Consider the following 10,488-nt stretch of genomic DNA (forward strand, 5'->3'; position numbering starts at 1 on the left):
CCATTAAGATATTTTTTACTTCATACTGGTAATTCTTGGCCAAAATACCAGTCCAAAATTCATAAAGTCCATCCTCTGTTGTCCTCTCAAATCAAAATTGTAAACAGTGCTTGCCTGTGCATATTTCTCTCCTGATTCATACCTTTGTCTGTTTACTGACTTTATGTGGAATGTGTAATAAAATGAATGTGAATGGGTTTGATATCATCTGCTAGATAATTTTCAGGTACATCAGTGGTTAATTTACATGAAGATGATTTGCTGATCTGAATGTGTCTGTGGTGGTTACTGCACAAGAGGAAGTGAAATGTTTTTCTCTCTACTGCTGTGCTTCTATCAGAGATACGGCATGAGAAGCTCTATGGCAGATTTTGCCGCTGCTTTGACATTTGTTGTTTGTTTGGAGGGTGTGATGAGTGATGCTCAGTGACCGCACAATGGTCAAAAGTTTATTAAAGGAGAGTTCACCCAGAAAAATGAATGCCTCATGCCATCCCAAACTCAATAACTTTCTACAGTGGAGCACAAAAGATATTTTGAAGAATGTTTCAACTGCTTCTTTCCATTCAATAGATGGACTATCCTTTTAACACTGAATAGGGTGCAGTAGTAAGTCTCACACAAACTACTGACACACTGTGAGAGTGTGTGTCTGGGAACCGTTCCAGGCGTTTATATGCACAGAGGTCAACTCAACGCCTACAGCTCACGCTATCACCTCTAGCCTAAAGAAAACTTCATATGCACTTCTAAACGGCTCAGCATTGATGCTTTGTCATATTTAGCAGCTGAAGCGCCCACACACACTCATACAGACGTTACTCATGCTCACACTTGCCGGAATATTGTGAATTGATCAAATGCATCTCTTGTAGGCAATCTGACAAGTGTGTGTGTGTGTGTGTGTGTGTGTGTGTGTGTACTGTATACACAAAGGTTTTATTTTTTATGTTTTTGAAAAAAATGTCTTATGCTCATCATGGCTGCATTTATTGGACCAAAAATGCAGTAAAAACAGTAATATTGGAAAAAATTATTACAATTTAAAATAACTATTTTCTGTGTGAATCTACAAGTGTAAAATGTAATTTATTCCTGTGATCAAAGCTGAATTTCCTGCATCATTACTCCAGTCTTCAGTAGGCGCGTTTCCATTACCCTTCAAATTGCGCAAATTGATTTATTCCAGCTGCGCCACACACGTTTCTGAAGCGGCTCTCTGTGCTGCTTCTGTAAAGATACACGCATACGCCTCCTTTGAATAAATATAGCCAAAATCCGTTGCCATGACTTATCGCGAGAGGCAAAAGGTTACGTTTTAGTCGCATAACATTGGTTAAAGTTTTGCGCAAATCTGTAATGGAAACGCCTAGTGAAACGCCTAGTGTCACATGATCCTTCAGAAATCATTCTGATATGCTGATTTGCTGCTCAAGAAACATTTCTGATTATTGTCAATGCTGAAAACAGTTGTGGTGCTTCATATTTTTGTGGAAACTGAGAATTGTTTGAGGTTCATGTCCCCCCCCCACCCTTTTCTCTCTGGGCTCTTCAGCTCCACTGGGGCATCGTAACAAGCTCCTTGACTTCCCATTTACAGGATCAAATGGATCCTCACACTGCCACTGAAACATGGATTTCCTGCTGCCATGTGAACGGGACCCAAAGGCATTTGTTTTTCAGTGTTTTTCCACATTTTCAGCTAATCTCATATTTAATTAAAAGCTCAGCAGCTGATGCCGGTTTAATGCGGGCCTCTTTTGGCTCGGTTTCCCCGCCCGAGTGTGTTTGAGAGAGAGGTGAGAGGATTGCACGTCTGAAAACAGCAGCTCACTCATAATTGATAAGGCTGTGTGGAATAGTGGTCAGATATCTGCCACTAAATGCGAGTGCAGGACTTTTAATGAGCTCATGCTGCTTCTCCTCTGCACTATGGCAAAGGTGTTCAACAGCAGTTTTTACTCACACAGGGAGGATGATGTTCTGCCCTAGAATTGTGAGGATGGTCGGTGAAGTGTAAGATATTTTGGTGAAATTATTTGGTGATTCTGCTGGATCTTTATTTTTGGCATTTTTACACTAGAGCTGTGGTTGCAAACCAAAGTACATTGGACTTTACTGTTTAATTCAGCTTGTTTTAATTCAGCACAGGAACAACACATGTGAATCATGTGGCTCCAGTACAGTTCACAATTGGTATAAAAGCATAAAAGCAATTCTGCTACTGTAGAATTTGCCTATATACAGTACACACCATATATAATGTATTTCCAATCTCTGCATTCTTCACAATGTATTTGCCTCTAACAGAAGCAAGTGCCATATTCTTTACGTCCTAAGTAAATGGACAAAACTATGCATAACTACTGTTAAACTGTGTGAAAGTTTTTAAATGTCATATTAAAAGAAGGATATATATTTTTGATCTAATTAAAATGATGTGCTGATTAATAATAGATTTAATCTTAAATAAATAGGGCTGATTTATTAAAGATCCTTTCAAGTCCTTATTGTGTTCAATAAGAAATGTATTGAATAGACATTACAAAAAGTTGTTTTGGAAAGAAATATTTTAATTATCATGTCACTGTCTTAGGGTTTGAATCATTCAGTTATTTATTCAACCGATTAACTCAGAAATTAAGCAAGTGACTTTATGAAGGGATCACTGAATCATTGGCCCACTCGATTTGTTAAAAACTGCAGATTTATACAGTAACGAAACACCAGCGTTTGTTGTTTGGAGACGGACAACAGTTTTGCTGTGGCTTTGTTTGGAACATTTTTGTTGGCAAAAGTGAGACAAAAATAGACAATACTGACAGTATTGTGTCTAAAATGTAAATATTAGCTTTGTTTTTATTGCATTGTTGTATAAAATCAGCATTACATTTGCAGTTGTGCATATAATCAGGAAAAAAAACTGCATGCAATGTAAGATGCAGAACGGCTCTGGGCCAGGGCTTGTTAAATGCATTAATCATTTTAATGTTTTTTTTTTCAGAATTAATCACACCAAATTAAATCGACAGCCCTAATATAACCCCACTTTTTATGTAATATTTAAATAGCAAAAATAGAACGAAAAATAAAGAAACAAAAAGATTGTAATTAAAAATAAAATAAAAAATTTGAAATAAAATATTTTGTATAATTTATATAATGTTAAGAGAGGAAATTAAAAAAACATATTTTAAAATTATACCATCTGTGACACTTCCATGTCAATGCTTTTATCTGTTTGTGACCAGTCGTCTAGCTGCATCTGGGTGGATGTGGAAGCTGAAACTCCATCTGACATTTAGGGACAGAGACAGAGGGGGTTTGTGGTGACTTGCTGTCCTCTCAAGCTCATATTTCTGTCTTTTGACTCACCCCTGGATGTTCTGCACTGGTCAGTTGACACGCAGACTTTAAGGGACGGTCACAGAGAGACAGAGAGACACTGCCTAACAACACCCTTTAGCCTTGACCTTACATTCTTAAAATGGAATATATTCTAAAATGGTGCCAAATCTGTGTTGATTCAATGAGCTTTCAAAAGCATTGAAAAAGTAACCGTTATATATGTACTAGGGATGTATCGATTAACCGCGAGCCGGTTGAAAATCGATTCAAATATGTGATGATTCAAATCGGTTGAGATGCTAAACAAATCACGATTAATTTAGGGGTAGGAGTTTATATGAATGTATGTCTGAAGGGAACTTACTGTCTTTATAAAAGTTTAGATGGTATTTTTTCTTTTCATCTTGCCTCTGCATTAGTGTTGTCAAAAGACCCGGTATTTCGGTACCAAGTCGGTACTAAAAAAATGAAAACGTTACGGTACCAGGTTTTTTTAAGTACCGGTGGTACGAAAAACAAGTAGATAGAATAGAAAAAATAGAAATTTATAAAATAAATATTTTAATCTCTTAATTTAGATTAAAAACTGCTCATGTATGCTGCATCTTTGTTTGGATCATGATTAAAATGCAGTGGTTGCCTCTAATTTTAAATGGAAAGAGCACAGACAAAGCATTATTTTGTTTATATGAAGAGATTTATTTGTGTTAATTATTTTATTTGATTTGGGGCTTGTTTTAAAATTTCAATTTAGTTTTGTTATTTAACTTTTACATTAAATTTAAATTTTGTTATTTAGCAGACTGTTTTATCCAAAGTGACTTACAAATGAGGACAATAGAAGCAATCAAAACCACCTGTGATTGCACATGATTTGATTGAAACTCTATTTTAGTGTGTCCGGTTGCTTGGCAAATGTAAATAAACTACAGTTAGACTAATGGACTGTTTTGCTCAGCTGATGAGTTTTTTATGGTGGCGTAACTGAATTATTTATTGAAACTTCATGTCTTCTCCTATTGCTGTTGTGCACAATATGGTAACATCACTGTAGCAATTGGCTTCTTGTGCTCACTGCCCTTTTTTTTGTACCTGTCTGAACAATAACCTTTGAAAATAGGTTACCTAGTTTTAGTGTCATTTCCTTTATGCATTCCTGGCAGAAGAATACAGACTTTGGAGTCAGACTACAATATCAAAACACGTGCCAAGAAAATCGTCATCAGCACTTCCATATCGGGATCTTATTTTGGTTTCAAACACTACGGCCTAAAGTATTGCAAATTAAACCGCTAGTAAATGAATCGACAAGTGCGAAGGTCCCTCACACGTCTCCATACATAAGATTTGTGGTTTGTGATAAGGTTTGTGCATTTTTAACCTCACTGTGTACCTTATCACCTAATATTATTCTACTGGGTGATTGTAATATTCATGTGGACATTGCTAGTAACTCGTTCACTGGGGATTTCATTTCTTGCCTGGACACTTTTGGTCTCCAGCAATATACTGAAACCTCCTGACAGCCTTCCTGCACACCTGTACTGCACTGCTCAATGTGATGAATTTATGTCTTTTTTCAGTAACAAAATAACTGCTATCCTCTCCGGCTAATCCATACTCTAATTCATTATACAGTGTTTCAACCGATTCCCCCTTTTATTCTTTTCTCTTCTTTGACCCTGCCATCTGAATTAGAAATTTCTAATCTTATTCATAAATCAAATTCTTCCACATGCTTACTTGATCCCATACCAGCTCACCTGGTAAAAGTCTTCCTTCTCTTTCTCCTCTTATAACTCGTATTGTTCATACTTCTCTTAGCTCTGGCACTGTTCCATCATCTTTTAAAATAGCTTCTATAACCCCAATTCTTAAAAAACCTGGTGCAGACCCTAACAATTTAGATAACTTCCGTCCCATTTCAAATCTTCCTTTTATTTAGAAAATTCTTGAAAAAGCAGTTGCAGCACAGGTCCAAGCTCACCTTAGTAATAATAACTTATATGAGTGTTTTCAGTCAGGATTTCGTCCCAAGCATAGTACCGAAACCGCCTTGGTGAGAGTAACAAATGATCTGTTAATGGCTGCTGATGGTGGGTCCTTATCTATTCTTGTTTTGCTTGATTTGAGTTCAGCTTTTTGATACCATTTCACACAATATTTTGTTAAATCGTTTATTTGCTATTGGTATCTCTAGTATTCCTCTCGCCTGGTTTACTTCATACCTTTCCAATTGTGCACGGTTCGTACAATTAAAAAGTTTTCATTCCCAGCTTTTTTCTGTTAGCTGTGGCGTCCCCCAAGGTTCTGTCCTAGGTCCTCTGTTGTTCCTAATCTATCTTCTCCCACTTGGTAATATCTTTTCTAAATTTGGTATTAAATTTCACTGTTATGCTGATGATACACAACTTTATGTATCTACTAAGCCTGATTCCATTCTTCCACTTTTATTTATTTTTAACGACCACCTAAAATGAAATGATGATAATGCGAGACAAGTGTGCGGCAAGCGGAATTCATTGAGGGATTTGACAGTGTGATTCATAGATTAAGTATTTCAAATATAGGCTATTATATAGGCTATGCTACACGCACGCACAGAGTTTTTTTTTTTCTTACCATCTTTTGGGGGTTTCTTGCTTTTAGACTAGTCGACTAGTCGGATACAAAACTTTCGTTTAAACGACTGTCAAATAAGTTGTCGCGCACATCCCTAGTATCTACTAAGCCTGATTCCATTCTTCCACCTTTCTGCCTTAGTAACTGTCTTTACGAAATAAAAACCTGGTTCTCCGCCAATTTTCTTAAACTTAATGGCAATAAGACTGAAGTACTCCTTGTAGGCACTAACTCTGTTCTCTCTAGGTCCTGTAGTTTTTCTTTATCCATTGATGGTTCCTCCGTTTCTCCTTTTTGCCAGGTTAAGAACTTGGGGGTCATCTTTGACACCACTCTTTCATTTGAAGCTCACATTAATAGTATAACCCGGTTTTGTTACTTTCATCTCCTTAATATTGCTCTCCTTTGTTCATCTCTCACCCCACACAGTACTGCTGTTCTAGTTCACTCACTTGTCACCTCTCGCATCGTCTCAGGGCTCTACAGTGCGACCATTTCAGTCGCATTTGTGACTGAAAACTACTGCGTGCGAGCGACTATGAAAACTTTTTTAGGAGCACCAGTACGACTGACCCGATCATCATACTTGTGATTGCGCTCAGGGGAGCTTCAAAGGTTTCTACGTGTTTTTGCAGCGTTGAGTAATGTATCACAGACATATCTCACGAATCCTTTCATAAGCAAAGTGTAGACAGGGTGTAAATAAGAGATTCATTGCGCAGTGTAGAGAGCTTCGTTGATTATAAATGTGAGATCGTTCTACTTGTTCTTATTCTGTCGTTTTAATTAAAATTTTTAAAAAGCTTATAAAATATAATTTTTAAAGAATTTGTCAAAAGATGGCAAACTTTTAATAAAGTTAGAAAAATGCCATTACAAAGGTAAAAACAAAATTCCACTGTTAATCACTTTAAGGAGTCAAATATCACCTCGTAATGGGAAGGGCACATTTTTGATAAAATTTTGGATTATTGATTAGAGGGTGCTCCTAAAATTTTAAACGTGCTCCTAAATTTTTTAAGTTTAAAAAGAAAAGTTAGCGTAGAGCCCTGTCTACTGTAATTCTCTTTTATTTGGTTTACCACACAAGCTTCTCCATAAATTCCAGTTGATTCAGAATTCAGCTGCTCGTATCATAACCTGGACTCCATCTATACAACACATTACTCCATCTCTTAAACAGCTTCATTGGTTTCCCATCAAATTTCGCATTGAATTTAAAATTCTTCTTCTCACGTATAAAACTCCAACTTACCTCTCAGATTTTATTCAGCCCTACACCCCTTCTCGAACCCTTCGTTCTTCCTCACTGGGTCTTCTCCATACACCCACGGCTCGTTTAACCACCATGGGGCATAGAGCCTTTAACCGTGCTGCTCCTTGCCTTTGGAATTCTCTTCCAGCTAACATCCGCAACTTAAATTCGTTATCCCAATTCAAAGCTAAACTCAAAACTCACTTATTCAGAATAGCTTATCCTACATGATTACTGTCTACACTCAAATCTTTAATTTTTTATTTTTTTTTGAAACTGCTTTTTTTCTTTTTTATGGTTCGTTGATATTGCTATTTATTGTTATTTATTGCTGTTTTATTTATTGTTCATGATGTACGGTGACCTTAAGTGATTTGAAAGGCGCCTTAAAATGTATTATTATTATTATTATTATTATAAGACTGCAATGTAGGCGATGCGGCACAGGCGCAGTTCATCAAACGAGATCAGATTACCTGCCCTTAGTTCAGAACAGATCTGCCAGGACAATAGTGGTTTTGTTTGCCTCACTGCTGCGACCACTGTGCATTGAACAGCACAGTGAGAACCAAAACCAAAACAGTGGAGCAGAACTGGACAAACCGGTTGAACTGCTTTTGTCACCGATACCAGTGTTTTTTCACCTCTTTTATATCTCTGCTTCACCCTTTCCCAAGTTTATGTTTGTACACTAAGGAATCCATGTTGACTTTGTCAGAGATCTTTCCTGTCCTGCCCATAAGCTGGGTGTCTCTGAAGCGATCTCGGCCGCTGAACTATTGAGAGAGGCCTCGGCCCCTGCTGTGTCAGCTGGAGGTGGAGGAGATGCGCTTGTCAGCTGATGGCAGAATGAAACGCACACCCAGCCTTCCTGCTGCTCACATGCGACCTCTCACCTCCGGGCTGGACACACGTACACCTCAGCCGACGAACCTGACACCTTGACCCCTTGCCCCTGCTGTACGCCCGAACACATGTTAGAGCCGCCCGAGAACAGGCCAGATAAGAACAAGATTATTACAGCACTGATCTTGTATTACAAAGCAACTTGCAAAACACAAGCTACTAAACGACTAGTTCAGGCCAAAAAAGAAAATTGACTTTTTTACCTGTCTTTCAGCCATTACTCCAGTCTTCAGTGTCACATGATCCTTCAGAAATAATTTAAACTTTTCTTCTTATCAATATTGAAAACAGCTATGCTGATTCATATTTTGTGGAAACCATGATAAATTGTTCAATGAATGGAAAGTTAAAAAGAACACTGTTCATTTGAAATCGAAATCTTGTGTAATATTATAAATTAATGCATCCTTGCTGGATTAATGAGTATTCATTTCTTTCAAAAACAAAATGAACTTACTGACTAGGGCTGTCAAAAAGGCTGAAAAACTAAATTCGAATTTTGTACTTAAATGTTATCAAAATTTGAATTCTATTCAAATTTAAAATGCATGATTTCAGTTAGGGTGAAGAAAAGCTTTTGGCTTCTCTTCTGAGGCCACAAGAGGGCGCATCGAGCAAAATATTACTAATGCATGTTTATTCAAAGCATAATAACATGACTATCTGTGAAAAAAGTGCATAATGTTTAAAATAATGTTTATAAACCAATTATAATTAAACAACGCAGCAGCGCCGCATCTAGTGGCTTCAACTGGATAGGCTAACAAAAACATTATAATGCAATGACACTTACATCGTCATCGCATCTCGTGCGCCTCTGATAAAAAAAGCTGTGGTCACACTACACTTTGAGCATGCGAATTCGCAGGCCAGAGTTCACCAAACTTGAACTTTGGAATGCAGCGAAATGCTAAAACTTTTCGCACGGGCTTACGTTTCGGGTCTGACGCATTCACATGCGTATGAATGGAAGTCAATGGAACGAAAAGTGTAGTGTGACCGCGGCTTAAAGGCTGCCTCCTTAACGCACACCTAAAATTCGAATGCAACGTTTTTGCATCCCAGCATAATTGAACATTAAACACTATCAGGTCTTCTTTATTTCTCAGCTTGTTCAAAAACAAAATAATACTTAATTTCAACATTTTTAATCTCCCCATTAAGTCTCATGCAAAGCATGCACAATTTAATCTAGAACATTTTAGAGAACTGCTGTATATTTATCAAATGCAAATAAATCAAGTTTAGTTTCTAATTGTTGACTTGAAAATGATTGAGTAAATCAGACAATCTGTTTTCCTGTTTTTTTTCAGTGCTTATAAACTAGTCAAACTAGTCTGTATGTGACTAATTGGATGACTAGTCAAACTATTTGATTCATCCAACTGTATTTTCATAATGTCACTTTCATTTACTTAAAGGGGTCATCGGATGCCCATTTTCCTCAAGTTGATATGATTCTTTAGGGTCTTAATGAAAAGTCTGTAACTTAGTTTGGTTAAAATTTCTCAATGGTAGTGTAAAACAACACCGTTTTTACTCTGTCAAAAACAACTCTGTCTACAGCAAGCCGTTTTATTGCATGTTCCTTTAAATGCAAATGAGCTCTGCTCACCCCGCCTCTCTCTTCCGAGCTGCTCTCTGAGGGACTGTTTACTTTAGTTACTGTTTACTGTAACTGTTACTGTTTACTGTTTAATTCATCGTGAAGCTTGCTAATTAGCACATTATTAGGAAAGGCGATTTGCAAAGATTCATTAAAAAACCTTATACTCACTTCTTCTGTAGATGAGGCTGGATCATGAATGATTCGCGTGAATATAGACGCATTTATGTAGATCGGGGGCGCATTCCTTTCAGAAACAAACATAATCCACTGCGTCTTCAGCTGCTCAGATGTCGGGAGTAAATGACGACTGCTGTGTTCATTATTAAATTCAACAACAAAACACCTCAATCTCTTAGGAAGACATTCTTGTCTACATCTGCTCCGGCGGTCAAACAATGGCGGACTGATGACAGTCACTCAGGGGCGGGTCTAAGGTAAGACACCAGTCCAGTCTGTGCTGAAACGCTACTGTCAATCAAACTATCGTGGGAGGGCCTTGGTCTGTGTGACGTTACACAGACAGGCATCTGAGATCGGCTCGATTTGAGAGAGAGGAAATGAATTAACGAGATTAAAAAAAACCACTGGGTGGATTTTTATCATTATAGGGTAGTTGTGTACACACACTGCCAACATGCATTTCAGTTCAAACAACATGTAAAAGTGCATGTCGCATCCGATGACCCCTTTAACATGTAGAAGTTACCTGTCCAAATTTGAACGTCAGGAATCACTTGGTTAGGAAACA

The sequence above is a fragment of the Sinocyclocheilus rhinocerous genome, unplaced genomic scaffold (genome assembly GCF_001515625.1).
Source record: "Sinocyclocheilus rhinocerous isolate Xijiao unplaced genomic scaffold, SAMN03320098_v1.1 scaffold726, whole genome shotgun sequence".
Taxonomy (NCBI): Eukaryota; Metazoa; Chordata; class Actinopteri; order Cypriniformes; family Cyprinidae; genus Sinocyclocheilus; species Sinocyclocheilus rhinocerous.